We start from the raw sequence: 21,096 nt of genomic DNA, 5'->3' as shown, positions 1-21,096 counted from the left end.
AAAAGCCTTGCAGCAGAATTCTGGACAGTCTAGAGGTGACACAAATCTTTCTTATTTAGACAAATAAAAAGACTGTTACAATAGTCTAAACGGGATAAAATAAAAGCATGAATGATCATCTCCAACTCGGCCTTTGACACCAAGGCTCTTGTTTTCGAAATGAAAAATTTAACCAGAGAAAACCAGAGAATATACCAAAATCCCAGATGGCGTACTAAAGGAAACTGAAAATTAAGCGTTATATGTAGGAGGGCAAAGCCAGGCTAGTATGTTTTATATTCACAGATGAATCGTTAGCAATTTATTTGTGATTTGAATGTTTTTAATTCACTAGACCAAGTCAAAACCAATATCAATGTGTGTTAAGACTAAGACAAGACCGAGACTTTGAAGGTTTGAGACCAAGACAAGACCAAGATCAAGGCAGGGTGAGACCGAGTCAAGACCAAGTTAATAAAGGCCTTTTGTCCAAAAGAATAATGTCATATACATCTAGGAATGGCTTGAGGGTGAGTCAATCATGGGATCATTCCTCCTTATTTAGGTCCCTGTTGGTCAGTGAAACTGAACCACAGACATTGTAAGAAGAATGTTAACAGTGTTGTTGTCAGCCTATTTGTAATTATATAAATTCCAACCGATACCCAAACCAAAAATGTAAAAAGTTATATTAGCTGGATCTCCTTTCATGACGAGAGAAATCATCCTGATCTCCTTTCATCTTTTTTTGAGTGCTGTCTGGTGTAGTAGAGGTTAAGCAGAAACTGATCAACAAACCTTCAAAAGGTTCCTCGATGCTTTGAGTCCACTTCTTTCTTATGGATCAATAGGGGCATAAAGGAGGAGGCCGTGGCGAGCCTCAGTAGAATCATCCACTGAACCTGAGCTCAACCTTTGGAGAGTGAACCGTAACCACGTAAGCCAATGGATTCTGAAATGAAACTTTTCCTCCTAATGTGATAGACGTTGTTTTCAAAGGGTTATCAGGCACAGGCTTTTCTTTTCATCGAGTTTTCTACGTTGCCGTGATGTTTGATGGTTCAATTTGCAGTACAATTTTCACACCTTTACAAGTGAGCTGTTAGCCACTTACATGTAACCGCTGAAAGGCTAGACAATAGAAAGGATAAGAGTAATGCTAACATGGATGAAAAGATGGTTAAGAGAAAAGGCTGTGGTCAGTGAGAAATCTTCTCTGACAGCATACATCTTATTCATATGCAGAACTCATATGGGTTCAAGATTGTGAAGGTTTGTCTATCAAACATATGCCTACCACTATAAAAGCAAATGTTAGTAAGGAGCATCTGATAATCGGCTAGACTGAGAAGGGCAGAGGATGAGACTTTGTACTTTCTCCCAGCTTAGTATGCAGCACAAGCTGTATTGTTGGGCTCAGAGCATTTTTCCACAACGGCACATTGTTTTTGTTTTTCAATTTAGACTTCAAAACCAATTTGACAGATCAAAAATTAACAAATGAAGGTCTGGAATCTGTTTGCCGCACAGTGTTTTAGAAAGCACCCCTGAAGTTTATCTTAGCTCCATCTTTAAAAACCTAGCAAATGGAAAAATAAATACATTTGATTAAGTTGAATATTAAATCATGCCGCAATTGGTCCCAAAGGTTCTTTGGGAAAAATTTCCAAAAATCTGTGAGGACATGCTCTTGCAAGCAGTTTCCAGTGAATCAAATATAAAACGGAATACTTCAAAATACCCTGACCTCCAAAATCACTTTTTCAAAACCCATAGTTGCATTTTTAACATTAAAATATAATGACCATGGAAGCCATAAGAGATCTTGGTGGTGTTGTTTGTCTAGGCATGCATCACTGTAAATATTGCTCATACTTTAAAGGATTAGTTCACTCCAGAATTAAAAATTCCTGCTAATTTACCCATCCCCATGTCATCCAAGATGGTAATATCTTTCTTTCTTCAGTTGAAAAGACATTAAAGGTTTTTGAGGAAAACATTCAAGGATTGTTCTCCATATTGACTTCATCCGGGACCAATGGGTTGAAGGTCCAAATTGCAGTTTCAGTGCAGCTTCAAAGGGCTCTACACAACAACAGCCATGGAATAAAGGTTTTATCTAGCCATTTTCTATATATATAAAAAAACTTTTAAACCACAAATGCTCATCTTGCACTAGCTCTGTGATGTGTCTGCAACTTCACGCATTATGTAGTCACATTGGAAAGGTCATGCGTGACGCAGGTAAAAGTACCAGACCCAGTGTTTACAAAGCGAATGTGCAAAGACTCAAATGCCCTTCACACAAAAAAGGTAAAACAACAATTTCTGACGATTTTGAAGTTGGAGAAAATAATTTTTTCGCCCTTCCACCAACATCACATGACCTGTGCGTGAAGCCACATGATAATGCGTGAAGTCAACGATGTGCATCGCAGAGCTGGTGCAAGATGGGCTTTTGTGTTTTTTGAGGGGGGGAAATTACAAATTGTTTTGCTTGATAAGACACTTATTCCTAGGCTGGGATCGTATAGAGCCCTTTGAAGCTGCAGTGAAACTACAATTTGGACCTTTAACCTGTTGGTCCCATTTTGAAGTCCACTATATGGAGAAAATCGTGAAATGTTTTCCTTAAAAAATTTTTTATTAAAAGAAAGAATGAAAGAAAGATGAATATCTTGGATGACATAGGGGTGAGTAAATGTTATTATATTTTTTAATACATTTTTGTTAAATTATTATTCACTGGAGTGAACTAATTATTGAAGCGCTGCATTTGAACCGATTTGAACGCAGAAATGACAGGAAGCTTCACAACATCGCTTCAGTCGCGTCGCAAAGTGGATTTCCACGGTCACTGCTGTCACAGGACTTCACCAAATCATACCAAAGAAGTGTGTTTTTGACGGAGCAGTCCCAGCGATAAAGGTTCGGTCCTGCTTTGGAAGCAGCCGGTGAGTAAAACTGCTTCAAATGTCTGTGCTGTTGGCTGTCGTCATGTGAGTAAACATCAGTAAACGACACGATCGCGTGCTTCGTCATTCAAATGCGGTTAGTCCATTGTTGTTCTATGTATAACGTTACACTAGTCTGACGTGCAAAACCGTTTTGCTTGCTACTGCTAATGTTTAGTCGCATACAATAGTCCATAAACCGAGTCAAGTCCTCATAAACTGCGAGTAAACACACACAAATGTTGACAGGCTAAATGCAGTACATACCACAGAGACGGACGTCCTGCTGTTGCTGTTTCTCCTGTTATTTATTTCAGCCTCCAAATGATTCTGGATCATATCTATTAGCTGAGATCGATAGCCATGAGTTTCTCCACGCTTGAGGACGTCACCGCTTTGCGCTCTCGTCATTCTTTAGCTCCGCCCACACGATACGCCTCCAGGCGCTCGTTTTTTTTCCGGAAAGACTCGGTACAGCCCATATTTCTTTTATAAATATAATAAAACTAAAGACTTTTCGGAGATATGAAGGATGCATACTACTCTATGGGTACTCAAGATTGACATGAGATTGTCTGAATACTTTCAGTCAATGTCAAAAATTCTGTGTTTTTCTGTCAATATGGGGTGCTGTGTGTACATTAATGAGAAAAAAAATGCAAAATGATTTTAGCAAATGGCTGCAATATAACAAAGAGTGAAAAATTGAAGGGGGTCTGAACTTTTCATACCCACTGTATGTTAATATGACTGGAAATCATCTCTAACAGCAGATGAATATCTGGGGAGAGAGGTCGCTGACTCTTCTCTGGAGCCATTGCACATGGTCTATTCAGGCTGTTTGTGAACTAAGCATGGGCTAAAAGGGCTTAAACATTGGCACTATTTCCCAAGCTAGGATGAATCATTCCTGGCATGTTCTCTAGCCCGCTATGTCTTTGTGATGACTTTGATCTCCATGAATATTTGCCCAGATGCATGTTGGGAGTTAATAATAGCAGAGCAGCTATGGCAGCTAAGGCAAGGTTCGGCTTGTCCCCAGGAGTGAGTCCTCCCTACTGAGCATGATCTGGACTACTTAACACTGCCTGTACGTCACTTCGCTCTTTCACTAATCTGGTCACAAGAAGTCTGAGACTTTGTGGAGAAATATATATTTTTCACAGAACAAAGTCAGACATGGTTTTGCATTTGATGTGTAGATAATGTGGAATTATGCAGTGACTGTTTTATAGTTCACCTAGAAAATTCTGCCATAATTTACTCACCCTCATGTCTTTGCAAACCTGTATGACTTTCTTTATTCCACAGTCTGGTCCCTCTTTTGCATGATATTACAATGTACATGGACAAGAAGCTTCGAAAAAGGAAGCTTGCAAGATTATACACTCTTAAAAAGAAAGGTTCTAAAAGGTTTTTCGCAGTAATGCCATGGAAGAGCCATTTTGGGTTCCACAAAGAACCTTTCAGAGAACTGTGAAGAACATTTTAATGACTTAAACATTTTTTTTTGCAATGGAACGGTTTCAAGGATATTATAAGGTTCTTTAGTCGTGGATGTCATTAAATAACCTTTATTAATAAGAGTGTATAATTATATTTTGCACTACATCACAAGCCTTCTGAAGCCATATAATAGTTGAAATTTGAATAATCATTTACTGAAAATCTACTGCTACAGTGAGTTGTTAACCACAATTTTGAGAACCAAAACTTCTGAACAGTTCATTCAGATCCGTTTCGGTATCCGCATGCATGTCCAATTAGAAAATACATTTTAATGCCCCTGGACTTTATACATAGTCAATATGAGCAGAAAAGTCTGTCAGATTAATTGAAAAGATAAACTGATTCACTGAAAAGAGCCATCTTTTCGATTTTTTTCATGAATCAGAGATTTGTCACTCATGAATATGATAAAGGACAGCTAGGGAGCTTGACAAGATTTTCAGCATGTTAAATTCTTCAAATGTTAGTCTTTTCTCACACAAAGCATTTGTATGACTTCAGAAGACTTGGACTATAGTGCATGAGTCACATTGACCATTTTTCTTTTAGTTCTTTTTGAGAACTTTTTGAAGCTTGTAATCTTCAGTCTCCATTACTTTCAAATGCATGCAAAGCACATATACAACTACGGTGAGGAGTGAGGAGTTATGACCTATACTGGGACCAGCCACCTGGGGGCGATCAAGACGTTTTAGTTTCAGTTTTTAACACGAATGGCAGGCTTGTCTGGAACTCTCCACTTTGGCCCTGTCCTAAATGGTAAACTTCATGTGCACTTTTGGCGGACTTACAATGGCTGCTGTGTGCGCTTGTCCATTAAGTCCACAAGACTGTAGGGTGTCCCATTCATCAATTAAGCTTAAAGAAGGGTGCTCATGCGGCTGCTATTGCGGCTGCTATTCGCCCTCGATGCGCACATCAGCTTAGCCCGCAAGTTCGCGAGCTACGCAGAGGACTTCTACCCAGCAGTCAAAGTGCGGGCTCGATGAAGACCGTGAGGGTTTAGGGTGCTATGTGGGACAGTGCCTCTGTGGCCTAGACCACTGCCCACCCAATCTGATTTGTAGAGAGTCACGAGTCCACCCAATCAACACGGTAGGCTGAAGGTACTGACATTTTTGCAATCTCACACCTAAAGCACTCGCTAACGGGAGCTGTAATCATGCATCAATTGTCTCTCAAAAGTAAGACAGCAGCAGATGTTGCTGAAGTTGCAATAAATCACTACACTGAAGTGCAAGATGATTAAAATGTCTCCAGAATCTGATTTTGAAGAAATATCTGCATTCTATCAGCTACAGTTCTATGGTGCCTCCGTCTCAACATACACTCTCAGAAAAAAGGTGCAGTGCTGTCACTGGGGCGGTACCCTAAGGTACAAAAGTGAAAAGGTGCATCTTTGTACCTACTCACCCCTAAATGGTACATATTAGTACCTTAAAAGGTACAGATCAGTACTCTAAGAGTGCAAATTAGTACCTTAAAGGAACATAGCCTTTTCAGTTTTGTACCTTAGAGTACCGCCCTAGTGACAGCAATGTACCTTTTTTTCTGACAGTGTACTGTACAACATGATGTACATTTACATCATGTTAACACAGTGGTAGAGTAACACTCACACAAGACAGTGAAATTCATAAAAATGTTCATTATTTGCATGTGATTTAAAGCCTTGCCGGTTAAACATTTCCTTCTCGTGCTGATGTGCTGGTCAAACGTGTGCTTTTCTGAGCGTATGCACTCGAAGCGCACAGGCGTTCAAATCCTGTCAAACAACACCTGATTGCTAGTTATCTTTCGATTCTTATTACGCTAATAGTGTAAAATACTCAAAAGGTTTACACAAACACAGTTGGTTATGTTTAAAGTGAAATTAAACATTTGAAACAAAATCGGATGCGTCTCTGTATGTCTTAAGTGAAAGAAAACATGCTGCTGCTGGTCCTTAAAGCGATAGGTCACCCAAAATCAAAAAATTCTGTCATTATTTACTCGTTTTAATGTTGCCCCAAACCTGTATTAATTTCGTTCTTGTGCTGAGCACAAAAGAATATATTTTGAAGAATGTGGGAACCAAACAGTTGCTGGTCCAGAAAAAAACAACAACTATACTATGGAAATTACTGGGGCCCAGCAACTGGAGAGAGTAAATAATGACAGAAAGATTAGGACTAATATTAAAGTTATTATTAACAGTTCTCAGAATTAAATATATGTTTAAAAGCATTTAAAGAAAGTTTTTGTCAGAGCCCTTGTTCTTAATTTTGATATAAATTTTCATTTTTATTTCAAACGTATATATCAGTACAAAATATTCAAGTCAACCCCTATATACAACGGCTTTCAAAAGTCAAATCTTTGTGTTTTTGCTGAACAAAGTTATTTGAAATGACATCAGGGTGAATTAAGGAAGATTTTTCATTTTGCATTGAATATCCCTTTAAGGTGAAGTGAAATGCCCATTTGTTAACAATGTTTAAGGGGACTGTTAGAAGAGGCCTGGTAGAGCAGAAAAACTTGGTTCAATATACACAAATATACACAAAAATTCATTAAGTGCACCTAGTTTATTAAAGGGTTAGTTCACCCAAAAATGAAATTTATGTGATTAATGACTCACCCTAATGTCGCTCCACACCCGTAAGACCTCTGTTCATCATCGGAACACAGTTTAAGATATTTTATATTTTAGTCCCAGAGCATAATGCAGTCAATGCCCTCTTTACTGTCCATGTCCAGAAAGGGAATAAAAACATCATCAAAGTAGTTCATATGTGACATCAGTTAGTTGATTATAATCTCTTGAAGCATCGAAAATACATTTTGGTCCAAAAATATCAAAAACTACGACTTTATTCAGCATTGTCTTCTCTTCCGCGTTGTTCCAAAAAGATTCAAACGGTTAATGAATCAGTGAATCGATCAATGATTCGGGTTGCCAATGTCACGTGATTTCAGCAGTTTGAGTCGCGTCAAACTGCCAAACTGCTGAAATCACGTGACATTGGCGACCCGCAGCATTGATCGATTCACTGATTCATTAACCGTTTGAATATTTTTGGAGACGCATGGAAGAGAAGACAATTCTGAATAAATTCATAGTTTTCGTTATTTTTGGATCAAAATGTATTTTCGATGCTTCAAGAGATTCTAATTAACTAACTGATGTCACATATGGACTACATTGATGATGTTTTTATTCCCTTTCTGGACATGGACAGTAAAGTGGGCATTGACTGCATATGCTCTGGGACTAAAATATAAAATATCTTAAACTGTGTTCCGATGATGAACGGAGGTCTTGCGGGTGTGGGACGACATTAGGGTGAGTCATTAATCACATCAATTACATTTTTGGGTGAACTAACCCTTTAAGTCTATCAGACCCATAGTTGAATAGCAAATTCTTTTACCACACAATTACAGCCAAACATGTTGCTTTCACTCGGTCTGGGTCATTGAAGTCCAAAACAGGTTGGGTCTTATAGCTGTAATTTTCCTCCTCTGAGCTCTGTGATCCTCTGGGATCTATTTCATATTGTAAGCCACCCTTTTAAAATTCCCAACCTCCCATTGAGGAAACATTGTTCTCTCCATCTTCCTGACATTACATTAGAAGCCTCAGCAGAAATCAGCCAATATGTATTCTGACCTCATTTGAATACGTCTCGACAGTGGCTCCCTTTTGAAAGTCCTTCAGCCAGATGCAAGGCATTGATTAGGTAAAATAAAAGTATTTTTACTCCATTACAAATACTAAATATATTTTTCAGAGAATTTGTGTGTTATTTGAATACTTCTAAGCAATTATATTTTGAATGGCAAAATCATGCATCTTACTGAGCTTACAAGCGAATCGCAATCAAATTATGCCCCCAGCTGAACTTTTAAACCCAGTGACATCCATTTGTATTGTAAACTGTATTTCCACACTGTATTTGATCATTGGTCCTTGTAAAAAATAATCTCATCCATCACCACAACAGTCTTTGACCTTAAGCAATACATTTTAATTGTAGATATTACCTCAGATGGAGAATTTGTCTGAGAATTTGTTGCCTCCCAATAGATTTCATATCATATTTTAGTTTAACATTAAGATCCGTTAAAACGTAATCAATCAAATTTATGTAATAAGAAAAAATGTTCTCAGTTGATTTCAAAAGGGAAAACATTTGGTTACACTGTATTTTAAGGTGATGTAGTTACATTGTACTTATTCAAGTAAGTACTGATTAAATATTACCAACAATTTATTTTCAAATGATGCTATAATTGGCAACAATGATGTTATTTATGTTACTATTAAATCATGCAATAGCTTATAATAATACAAGTGTTGCTCATTTTAAGTTAATGAGACCTAATGCATTAACTAATTAAACAGTTTTTAATAATATGCACAATTAAATGTGCAACTTTTTTTTTACTTTAACTTTAGGAGACTAAAAACATCATTAAAGTAGTCCATATGTGACATCAGTTAGTTGATTAGAATCACTTGAAGCATCGAAAATACATTTTGGTCCAAAAATAACAAAAACTTCGACTTTATTCAGCATTGTCTTCTCTTCCGTGTTTGTTTTCAAACCTCAAATAAAGATTGAAACGGTCATGAATCAGCTTATTAAGCTAATCATTTTATTTTATTAGTTTAAATAAAAGGTAATGTGGTGGATAAACATTTGTAAAACGTTTTCTCATTACATGTAAAAGCCGCGATCGAAATACAGAACATCACATAAATATATAAAAGAACATTTTGATAAATAAACCTAAAAAAATACCTGCCTAGAGAGGAAAAGAATACTTTGCCTAAATTATTTACATGCCTAAATGGGGTCGCACACCGGACGCGAAGCTCAGCGCCGCCTCAGGTATATCACACCGGACGCGAAGCTCAGCGCCGCCTCAGGTATATCACACCGGACGCGAAGCTCAGCGCCGCCTCAGGTATATCACACCGGACGCGAAGCTCAGCGCCGCCTCAGGTATATCACAGCGGACGCGAAGCTCAGCGCCGCCTCAGGTATATCACACCGGACGCGAAGCTCAGCGCCGCCTCAGGTATATCACACCGGACGCGAAGCTCAGCGCCGCCTCAGGTATATCACACCGGACGCGAAGCTCAGGGAAGCTCAGGTATATCACACCGGACGCGAAGCTCAGCGCCGCCTCAGGTATATCACACCGGACGCGAAGCTCAGCGCCGCCTCAGGTATATCACACCGGACGCGAAGCTCAGCGCCGCCTCAGGTATATCACACCGGACGCGAAGCTCAGCGCCGCCTCAGGTATATCACACTGGCTGCGAAGCTCAGCGCCGCCTCAGGTATATCACACTGGCTGCGAAGCTCAGCGCCGCCTCAGGTATATCACACCGGATGCGAAGTTCAGCGCCGCCTCAGGTATATCACACCGGACGCGAAGCTCAGCGCCGCCTCAGGTATATCACACCGGACGCGAAGCTCAGCGCAGCCTCAGGTATATCACACCGGACGCGAAGCTCAGCGCCGCCTCAGGTATATCACACCGGACGCGAAGCTCAGCGCCGCCTCAGGTATATCACACCGGACGCGAAGCTCAGGGTGAAATCAGTATGTACATTGACTATTTGAGGGAAATATAATATACATTTAATATAAAACCTTGAAATGGAGCTCTGTGGCGTGGCAGGATATTAAACAACTTCCTGAGTCGCTGCGGACAGGCGCCGAATGCCGCCGTTGAAAACAATGTCATTGAAAACAATAGGCGTTTCTCAATGTCAAGGATGCTTCCTTGGAAGGACGGATCCTTCCAAGTCACTTCCTTCAGAGGCTAGACGAGGCTCCTCTTAAGCATTCGGAGAACACGTAAATGGAACAGGCTAGCAAGTGCACGTCATTGCGTCATTACGTCAGAGAAAAGGTCCGTTGGCCATCAATAACGTTATTTGTATTTTTTAAATATCAATACAGTAGTATTTTGTACCGGTATTTAAATGTTAAACTTTACTTATATTTACTACGGTTATAACAAATGTTTGGTAACGTAAATAAAAACATTGTGGCAAGCAGCGAGGTAAGGGACCGTGAGAGCGGGCCAGTGGAGTGATAATGAGCGGCAGCTGATCGCCACACCGGTCTCGGCTCACGGCAGTGACGGGAGTATAATTGGAGGAGCGTTGAAGGACTAGGCCTGGACTTTGTTATGGTTTGTTTATGTTTTATTATGTGTGTGTGGGCAGTCGCCCGTGAGGGGGCTATTATAAAGTTGTTGAACGTTTGCCGGTTCCCGCCTCCTTCCTTCCCATCTACAAACCCCGATACAAGCATATTTGCCCCGTTCACGCTCCGAGTCTGACTCCGGGAACGTCTGATAGCAAAGCTGCGCGCATAGGATTGTGGGTGATTTGAGAACGCGAAGTGCGCGAAGGCTACTCATATGCATCCTTTCCTGTATATGACATATTTTTCGAACGAAGGACTCAGTCCTTGGTTGAATTCCGAGAATCCTCGACATTGGAACAGTCCTTCGTCGGATGTCGATGACGTAGCATCCTTAGAATTCTGGCTTCCGAGGATCCTACCTTGACATTGAGAAACGCTCAATGTGTTCTAATTTTAAAGGCGCGGCGCAGTGCTAAGCTTTGCATCCGGTATGAAGCTTAGCGCCCTTAAAGGGGTCGCGCACCAGACATGAAGCTTAGCGCCACGCCCCATTTTTAAAATATTGAACACCCCCATATTGCCAACATGGTATGATCCTCGTTTCATAACCCCCGCAAGATTCGACTGTGAGATCGGTGGTCTAATCTGGCTCTGCATATCTATGCATTGAAACTTCGACTATTCGGGGGCACCCCTAATCATAATGTTAAATTATAGAACCTTATTGTAAAACATTATTAATTTCTCACTACTTGTTATGCCACTGTTGTTGACTGTGTGACTTTAGCTTTCATATGTGATGTCCCCAATGGATGGAGACCAGACTTTTACTAGACCACATCTAGAAACCTCATAGAGTGAGCGACAAGGCATGATTCAGCATTTTCATTCTTTCTGATGGTTTTACTGATGTAATGGGTCTTACCAATGTGAGCTCAAGAGGTTTAGGTGTCTAGGTGTCTGGATTTGCTGTGGGAACAGAAGGCTCCACTAGATCAGAGGAACTGTAGGTACTGGGAAGATAAGAACTGCTTGAAAAGGTCCATTGTGTGCTTTCTAGGCTTTAAATATCCTGACGGAGAAGATTAAAGTATGGCATATCCTGCCATTGAATTTAATGCATATTGAGTTTTACATGCAATATTGGTGTGAGCCTCGTACTTGCGATGATATCTTAATAAGTGACAGTTTATTATGCTGAACTCCCTTGAGAGATGAAAAATATCCATGTCATTGAGCTTCATTGATGGCCGTGCCGATGCTAATGTGCCTTTACTGTTACTCACCCTACTTTTCTTATCGTGACAGACCAGATAAAACTATCCAGAGCTCTGTGACAAATTCATTCTTAGCAAATTATCTTTTCAAGCATAGCAATAACAGACCCACGCTGCCCCCTGATTCCTCTTAACAATCAATTAATGCGTGCACAGGGTCCTCACCACAGAAGCAAAAGCGGAGGGCTCACTTGGAGGTCTGAGGCAGAATTAAACCACTATCCTTCAACTTCCTCTCGCTAATGGTTCCTGTCGTTTTCAGGATCGTAGAACTGTGGATGCTCCTACTAATTTTTGTTGAATTAAAAGTTGATATATTATTCCAAATAATCTAATGAACGTAATGACAAAAAGCAAACAAATAGTGTTTTGTAGGGGTGAAACGGTCCTCCACCCACGGTTCGGCACAAACTCTCACTGTGATTTATCTCAAAATAGACATATATAATGTGGTTTGTTGAAAATAGCAACATAGAGTTCAAATACTGCACGTTTCAGTCATTAGATGCGCATTCTGGATTCCCAATATGTTACAACACAGATTATCAAAAAGCTTGGACAAAACAGTGGTAGTGACTGTCCCAAATAGCAACCTAAGCACTCGCAGTTTTCCTAGGAGTCCACACTTTTATCTGCAAAGGGTTTTCAAATATTGATTTCTCTTTCGAGTCTTGAAGGGACATTCAAAACCCAGCCCGGTGTCTGCAATTTGATTTCGCCCTGCAGCTCAGGCTGGAAACCTGTACATATTTCTATCCTGCTGTTACAAATTTGCAGGAACCAATCACAAACCGGCTTATCCACCTGGCACTATTGAGCCCCTTTCACACTGCGATTCCGGCAAATACACGGATAATGCATTTGTTCTCGGGCCGCTAGATTTGGTCCATTCTCACTGCCAGCGAAATGCTGTAATATGAGCGCTTTCACACACAACCCGTAACGGTCCCGGAACAAGTTGACACGTGACATCCTCATGTGACGTATAATGGCGAGCGATCTCAGCTTCAGCGCACATAGTAAGGAGCTCTGTGGTCTGGACTTGTGTCCAGTTTGCGCACATTTCTGCTTGTTTAATTTTAGTTTCTTTTGTATATGAACACTCTCTGCGTTTAAAACACAGACTAGCTCTTCTGGCACTGCAGGGTTGTATTATTGAAAAAACAAGCTCTAGGAGTCGCACGATAACTACGTACACGTTGCGGCATTAGTTTCGGCTTTTGTTCACACAGCGCTCGTCCCGGATCGAATCCTGCAATGTTACTAGGTCCCCGACCCGGGTTCAATTCGGTAATCAATTCCAGGACGTGGTTGCTTTCACACAGAGGGCGACCCGGCAATGTTCCGGGAATATTGCGGGTCCGACGTGCAGTGTGAAAAGGGATTTGGTGGGTTTAACACAATGATGAATAGAGTAGCGATGGATCGTTGGTCTGATTGGTTGAAGGACTACCTAGATTCTAGCTGTCTGTGTTTTTAATGTTGATCACTCACTGCTGTTGACTGAATAGCTTTTCTAACTTAATGATCAATCTTTATTTAATTTATACAGTGCAAATTATATCTTATGTTGTGTACATTTGATTACTTTATTTAATTTCTGTACCTGAAAAATATTGTTTTTAGAGAGTTTATTCTTTTTCTAAGTCCACAGAGCCCAAAGTTATTTGAAGAAACATTCACGTGTTTAACTCTGTCTTTGTGCTGCTGTTGTAGTATATGCACAAATAAGAAAAAAAAAATAGCTTGAGATTTTCACATGTTGAAATCCCTAATACAGTATAATTCCTCTCTTTATGTATTATTCTGTGTTTTAATTAGTGAGGAATTCTTGTTATGGTAGGCAGATGGCAGAATCCTCGCTCTTTTGTTAAAGTCACTCTAATTAAAATTCTTGGAGAAGCTTGTTCTCTCCAGAATACCTAATAAGGCGCCTCAGCTCAGAAACTAATAAGAGACCTGATGCCTTGACAACGGCCTCACCTTGAAACTTCACGGAGTCACTTTCTTGCAGCTAACCTCCGAGGGTCTTCCAGGATCATGGCGGCAGGAACGGAGAGAGACGTTATGAGTTCTTGAAAGAATGCTATCATGGATTGACATTGCTCTCGTCAGGGTCATCTGAATATTTATTGGATATCTACCTTGATATCCATTCCAAGGTAAAAAAGAAGAGGAGAAGGAAATAATTGAGTAATTTACTACTGTATTTGGCTAGCCACTCTGGATATTGAATCGCTTTGGTGTACCTACAATGAAAATGTTGCCTCAGGCGTTTTGCATGTCCGAAGCTTTCAAGTGCTAGACGTGCTGCTCTGATGTAGCGTTCAAAGAAATGTTTTGAATGTGGGTTAGTGGAGGGTTTGGGACAGTACTGCCTTTTTTTTTTTTTACTATCACTGCACAAATTTGTCAACCAAATGCCTCCCATCTGAGCCATGAGTAGGTTCCTCTTTGTAAAGTTCTTTGTAGTCTATGTGAGGAGAGGGCTCTGATAGTTGAATATGTCTGAAAACCCAAATCTGCCCCAAAACTGTGGGCTTTTTATTAGCTAATTAAATTTTTAATGTGCAATTCTTGCTTCTTGAAGGAATATTCCACTGTCAAAAAAAAGGTACATTGCTGTCACTGGGGCAGTACCCTAAGGTACAAAACCAAAAAGGTTTCATGCACTCTTAAAGTACTGATATGAAGGTACTACCATTTAGCCTAAAAGATGTACCTTTTTACTTTTGTACCTTAGAGTACCGCCCCAGTGACAGCACTGTATAATACTAGTTCGACTTAAAGGCAGCATTAAGCTTGGAACATACTCTGCAAGAGCGAAGATATTTGTTCGTTTTCTCAAGTGGCAAGAACAAGAACAAAGTTCGTTCTGGCCAGTACATTCCACACTTCACGAGAAAAGCTTCTGCGTTTCTCTGCATTAACCATGCCCACTTTAAATGTCTGACCAATCACACAATAGTTCTCGGACACCCACAAGAAAAAAGTTCTGCTCAGACGAAGTGTCGAGGACGCGCTGCGAGAACTCCCAAACCAGGGCTGCGAGAACAAAATGACGTCATTTTGTTCTCGCAGCCATGAGAGCGAGAACTTTTTTCTCTGTTCTTGCAGAGTATGTTGAAGCCTTTAGTGACACTTTTGATTACCATACTTCATTAAAGTGGGACTAACCTATAAACATTAAAATAGTTATGATTTCAAAAGTTTAGACACAAGACCCAAATAATCTGTTAGCACTTGCTAGCAATCGCTTGCTAACTTTTTTTTCTGTAAAGTCAATATCTAATTGTACTTCTTCTTTGCCATGACAACTGAGCACTATAATCACTAAAATGGCTTAAAACATGACATTTTATTCAGCTTTACAACTCAAATAATACACATTTTAAAGGTGCATTTTGAAGGACTTTCGGTCAGTTTGTAAACATTCAAACTTCGCCCCTCCGGCCGCCGAACACGGCCGGCGGCCGGCACAAGCCCTATCCTCTCCTGTATAATGCGCACGCATCCCAACCAATTCGAGGGAATACCTTTTCACAAAGTTCCGTTTTGTTTCTTTACATGGAGATGATAATGGTATCGTTTTCAAAAACTTTCGCACTACGAAACCCATTTACAAAAGATTGTGTTTCAAGGCACCAAAAACGTTGTCGTGTAAACGAACGGCCAAAATGTATAAAAAGTTTTCCATTTAGTTGAAAATGGTTTGGTGTAAACAGCCCATCTGTTGACACAAACTCTACCAGAGATGCTTCTAGTGGAACACAAGTAATGATTGAGAGGCATTACTTTTGTATTCTTTAGTGGACCTTTAACATAAAATGTAGATTTTTTTATTTTTTATTATAAGATTCATATTTCTTTTAAATTCTCAAAAAAATTGCCACTTCACTTTCATTACAAGTGCTTCACCATAAACCTTTTTGTGCTTTTTTTTAAAGACATAATTTTTGTGATGTTTAATGCCACAAATGCTGTTGATTGAATGCAATATTCTTTTAATTGCACTGTGATTGAACAGTTTTGCCATGGTACCTTTTAAGTGAGGAACAATTTTGATTATTAAAACTATGGCATACCACGTGGCATTATATTGGATTCTCCGCATCAGCTGTGTTAGATTTCTCAACCGCCTTCAGCATGCTTGAGATGTCTGTCAGGGAAATCATGCTTTGTGTAGGCATGCAAGAGTTTTGATATATTCCTGGCACACCTTTTGGACTGCTTTGCTGAATACCAATTGAAGCCGCTGAGAAATTTTGACAATCTTCCTGGCCTATAATTTCACAATTAGAAAGCAAGGCACAATATGGCTCCATACACAAATCATCAGGAAAACAACAATAACAACGGAAACGTGAAACTGCGCACAGATATATTATAATCTGGACTGCTCTCAAGGATAACGATGGACTGTTTCTCGCTTCGCCATTAGATTTTGCTAGGGGGCAGTAAACAACATTTATAGAATGATATTACATAAAATGCAAACTGTGTGAAGTTCAGAACGGTTCACGGGAAATTAATCACCACTATTTCTACGGGACACATGCTATCGATTACCACCATGGGAACATAAGTTAATTTAGCTGCCACACTTCAAGGATACATTTTGTATTGGTGTTGCGGCAAGCACTGACAAATGAATACAGACAAAAGCCAAAGCGGCTGCCTCTGGGGTTGAGCAGTGAAGCAAGAGGCCACCTGCGTAACATTAAACATTGTGTACTGTAATGAAATTCATATTTATTGCATGTCCCAGAACACTTTTTAAGAACTGAATCTGTTTGTACTTTGATTATAACTTCCTACCTTGAAACAATAAAAGGCCCAACATATCTTCAGGGATTCCAACATTTAATAGATCCCAGAAGAAAAGTACCCATGATTGCACTTAAAGTTGGTCAGTTTTACAGCTAATTGTAGCCACGAACTTCACATTTAAAGGGAAGAGATTGTTTGATGGAAAAATCAACCACAATTAGTATTGTTTTTGTGTGTTCATGGGCAGGTTTATCAGAAATAGTTGATACCAAACAACAGACTGGCATATAGAACAACATAATAATAATAGTGCAACAGTCTAGGTTTGCATTTGGATGTGTTGAACATACGATTAAAAAGCTTTCAGAAATGTATGCTGACTTTGTATTGAGAATTAGCCTACATTTTTTTTTTTCAAAAGTATTAAATATACCACAGTCATAAAACTGAAAATGATTCCGCTCATGGATATCTAGGTTAGATTTACCTAAGTGGCTCAAACGAAATACTTTTGTTTATCTTTTAAAACATTGGTAAATCCAGATTAGTTCTTTCTCAAAAATGCCCATTGTATCAACCTTGTAAGCATGACTTTGTTTTGACAGACAGATACACAAACTTTTGCAGTATGCACTGTGACTTACGGAAGTTGTCTGCACCAAAAATGTTAAGAACAGCCAGAAGTCACTGTTAGGGTGTGTAGATCAGGAATTTTGGGCCAATCACTGATTACCGATTACTGGAAGCAGTATTGGCCGATATATATACCGATCACAAAAATAAATATTACTATTCTTAACACAACATTTTATGTATTAAAAAATTAAGCGAAGAGAAAGTAACATGAATTTACAGTTATTTATTAGCAATTAGTATCTTGGGGTGGTCTTCACCTCACAGCCAGTGTAAAATAGGACTCGGGCAGAAATCATGTGCATGGATGTATGTATGTATGTGTGTGTGTGTGTGTGTGTGCGTGCGTGCGTGCGTGCGTGCGTGCGTGCGTGCGCATGCATACATACATACATACATACATACATACATACATACATAAAATATATATATATAATATGCCAGTTCATGACACCTTTAACTTCTTGAGTAATTTGAGCAACAGTATCTTGTCTGTTTTATCGGACCACACAGGCCAGCTTTTACTCCCCACGTGCATCAATGAGCCTTGGCTGACCACAACTCTGTCGCCAGTTCATCACTGTTAGTTCCTTGAGCCACTTTTGATAGATACTGACCACTGCAGACCAGGAACACCCCACAGGTGGGGTTAGGGGTGGGGTTAGGGATGCTCTGAACCAGTCATCAAGCCCTTACGGTTTGGCCCTTGTCAAACTCGCAAATCCTTACCCTTGCCTATTTAACCTGCTTCTAACACATCATGTGCATACACATGTGACTATTTCCCCACTGTTAATATTCCCTTAAGACAACCGATGGTGTTTAAGCTAATACTCACCAAGTCAGTGGGCTTTGCATTGGGCTTACTGTGCTTGTGTAAATTGTCTCAGCTGGTAGTTTGTTTCATAAACTTTTCCATTCTCTTAGCCGAGACATGGCATCATGTGTACTCTAATTTTACCCCTGAGCACTGAGTCTCTGGTCTGGGTAAAGTGCAGAAAGGATGTCATCATTACAAAGAATAACGTGGCACTTAATTCAGTTTACTTTTTTAAAAAAGTTAATAAGGCATGGTTTTAGAAATGTTATACATGATTCTTTGTAATAAATCTTTTTAATGAAGTTCAGTCCCCTGTTGGTTTTAAATGTCATACGTTGAACTCTGGGACACAAAATCCCACCTTTAATGCAATTAATCTTTGTAATAGAGTCAAAAAGTAATATCTGCTTCCGCTGTCTCCGAGAAATAAACGCAAACTTCTTACACAGCATGAGGTTTAGAACACTTGAACTCCTGCTTCATCAGAATAATACTAATATTTCATGGGTCTTTCATTGTTTTGTGTTGGGCATTTATTCTATTGCAATTTGCAATCCAATGTGCTTAAAAGTTATTGTATCTCTCAGGTTCTCCATCAATTTAACTGACCTGACTAAACTAAACTTAAAAATGCCTGCAGGGTGCCAAACATTCATGTTTGGATGTTGTGATCATCTTCTCTCTGTGCAGTAGATCTTGGACTGAATCCTGTGCACAAAGAGGTCGGTTTTCAGAGATGCACACTGTACAGTAAGTTTGTATACGGTCTTCGATGTACTGGAATATGTTTTTGGCAAATTCTTTTTGGTTTGAGATATTTACTTATTTCTCTAAAAAAATTATATAATATAATACTTATAATAATATTTTCTTAAATCCAGTACAATTCTCTAAACATCCTCAAAACAAAGTAAATGTACTGAAAGCAGTAAAGCTGATATGCTGTTAAGATACAGTTAGATGATGTATTAACATATTTTGCTATATATATATATATATATATATATATATATATATATATATATATATATATATATATATATATATATATATATATATATATATATATATATATAATATATGTATGGTATGTATGTATGTATGTATGTATGTATGTATGTATGTATATATACACACACACACACATTTTTTAGACCAATACTTAAGTTAAAGGCACAATATGTGAGATTTCTATATTCAAATCTAAAACCACTAGAACAATGCTATGTATATTGTTGTCTTGTGTACTTACATTATGCTAAACATTTCCAAGAATGTTTAAATCCAGAGAACTAAAAGCATTTTAACCAGGACACGGACCGTATCCGTGTGTCGCCTATCAATGACATCATACCAGCGTCCTCGATTTCAGGGTTTATTTTGTAGAAAAAATGAAAACATCAAAGATTATTAAATATATAATGAGCAGGTGAGCAACTGTTTGGATACATTCATCGACAGAAAACTAAAAATTCTTATATAGTCAACACAGTTAGTCTTAAAGGGATACTTCACTGCCTTTTCATATTAAACTATGTTATTCCCTTAACTTAAACGAGTTGATACATACCTCTCTCGTCTCAGTGCGTGCACTTAATCTCTCTGACGGGCAGTGACGATCTGATAGCATTTAGCTTAGCTCCCTAAGCCCAGTTCATTCACTATGGAACCAAACAGAGATCAAGTTAGAAGTACCAAACACCCCCACGTTTCTCCTATTTAAATACATTTACACGAGTAGTTGAACGATCAAGTATGGTGACAAAATAAAACGTGGTACTTCTCTAATCGGATTAAAAAGGAGGACAATAATGTATGGCGGAATAGCACTTCTGAGAGTACTTCGGCTCGGCGCAGTAAAAAGTCCCAGCCGAAACATCTTCCCTCACATCTCCCTATTGACAGAAATGAGAGAGTGAGGGGGAGGTGTGAGGAAAGATGTTTCGACCGGGACTTTTTACTGCGCCGAGCCGAAGTACTCTCAGAAGTGCTAATCTGCCATACATTATAGTTCTCCTTTTTAATCCGATTAGAGAAGTACCACGTTTTATTTTGTCACCATACTTGATCGTTCAACTACTCGTGTAAATGTATTTAAATAGGAGAAACGTGGAGGTGTTTGGTCGCTTCTAACTTGATCTCTGTTTGGTTCCATAGTGAATGAACTGGGCTTAGTGGGCTAATCTAAATGCTATCAGATCATCACCGCGTGTCAGAGAGATTAAGTGCACGCACTGAGATGAGAGAGTTATGTATCAACTCGTTTTAGTTTAGGAATAACATAGTTTAATATGAAAAAGCGGTGAAGTAACCCTTTAAATTTCGCTTTCTTGATTTACAGCGAGTACCATATTTTACCATGCCTAATACAGATCTAGTTTAGTGCAGTGTGCAACAAGTGTCTCGTTGCCGCAGAGCGAACACACAGAGAAACATTATAACATAATTTTTAACACACTCAAATGTATCTAATCTGATAAACAGCGCTGGGTTACCCCACATATGCATGAGCGGAAGAAGCGGAAGTGATTGCGGCATAATAAAAGCTCCACTGCTGTCACACTTCTCTCATCAGCAATCGCTCCAGCGGCCTCATTCCGCTCCAATGGCTTTCAGCCCCACCCTGCTTCATACTACAGTAACATTAAAAAATCTTTAATACATTAGCTCATCCATTAATATAAGTTCTGTCCGAGTCCTGTCAGATTTTTTTCCATTCTCTGTAGAGGTAAACAACAACTCCCATGATTCTGTGTCATCAAGCTGCAACTTGTTTTTTAATAATCAACCTCTAGTGGTGAAAAATTACATATTTTGCCTTTAATTCAAGATATTCTCTAGATATCAAACACGTCTAATGTATTTGCCTTTCAAGTCAAATTATTCAGGATATATATTCCACTTGGAAAACCTTACAAAAATACAGATTTTTTTCTCAGTAAAAAGTTTCTATTACATTGGTAAAGTGCTTTAACTTAGCATTTTATCCACCTGCAAGATCT

The sequence above is a fragment of the Pseudorasbora parva genome, chromosome 24, assembly GCF_024679245.1.
Source record: "Pseudorasbora parva isolate DD20220531a chromosome 24, ASM2467924v1, whole genome shotgun sequence".
Classification (NCBI taxonomy): domain Eukaryota; kingdom Metazoa; phylum Chordata; class Actinopteri; order Cypriniformes; family Gobionidae; genus Pseudorasbora; species Pseudorasbora parva.
This window is presented reverse-complemented; position numbering follows the sequence as displayed.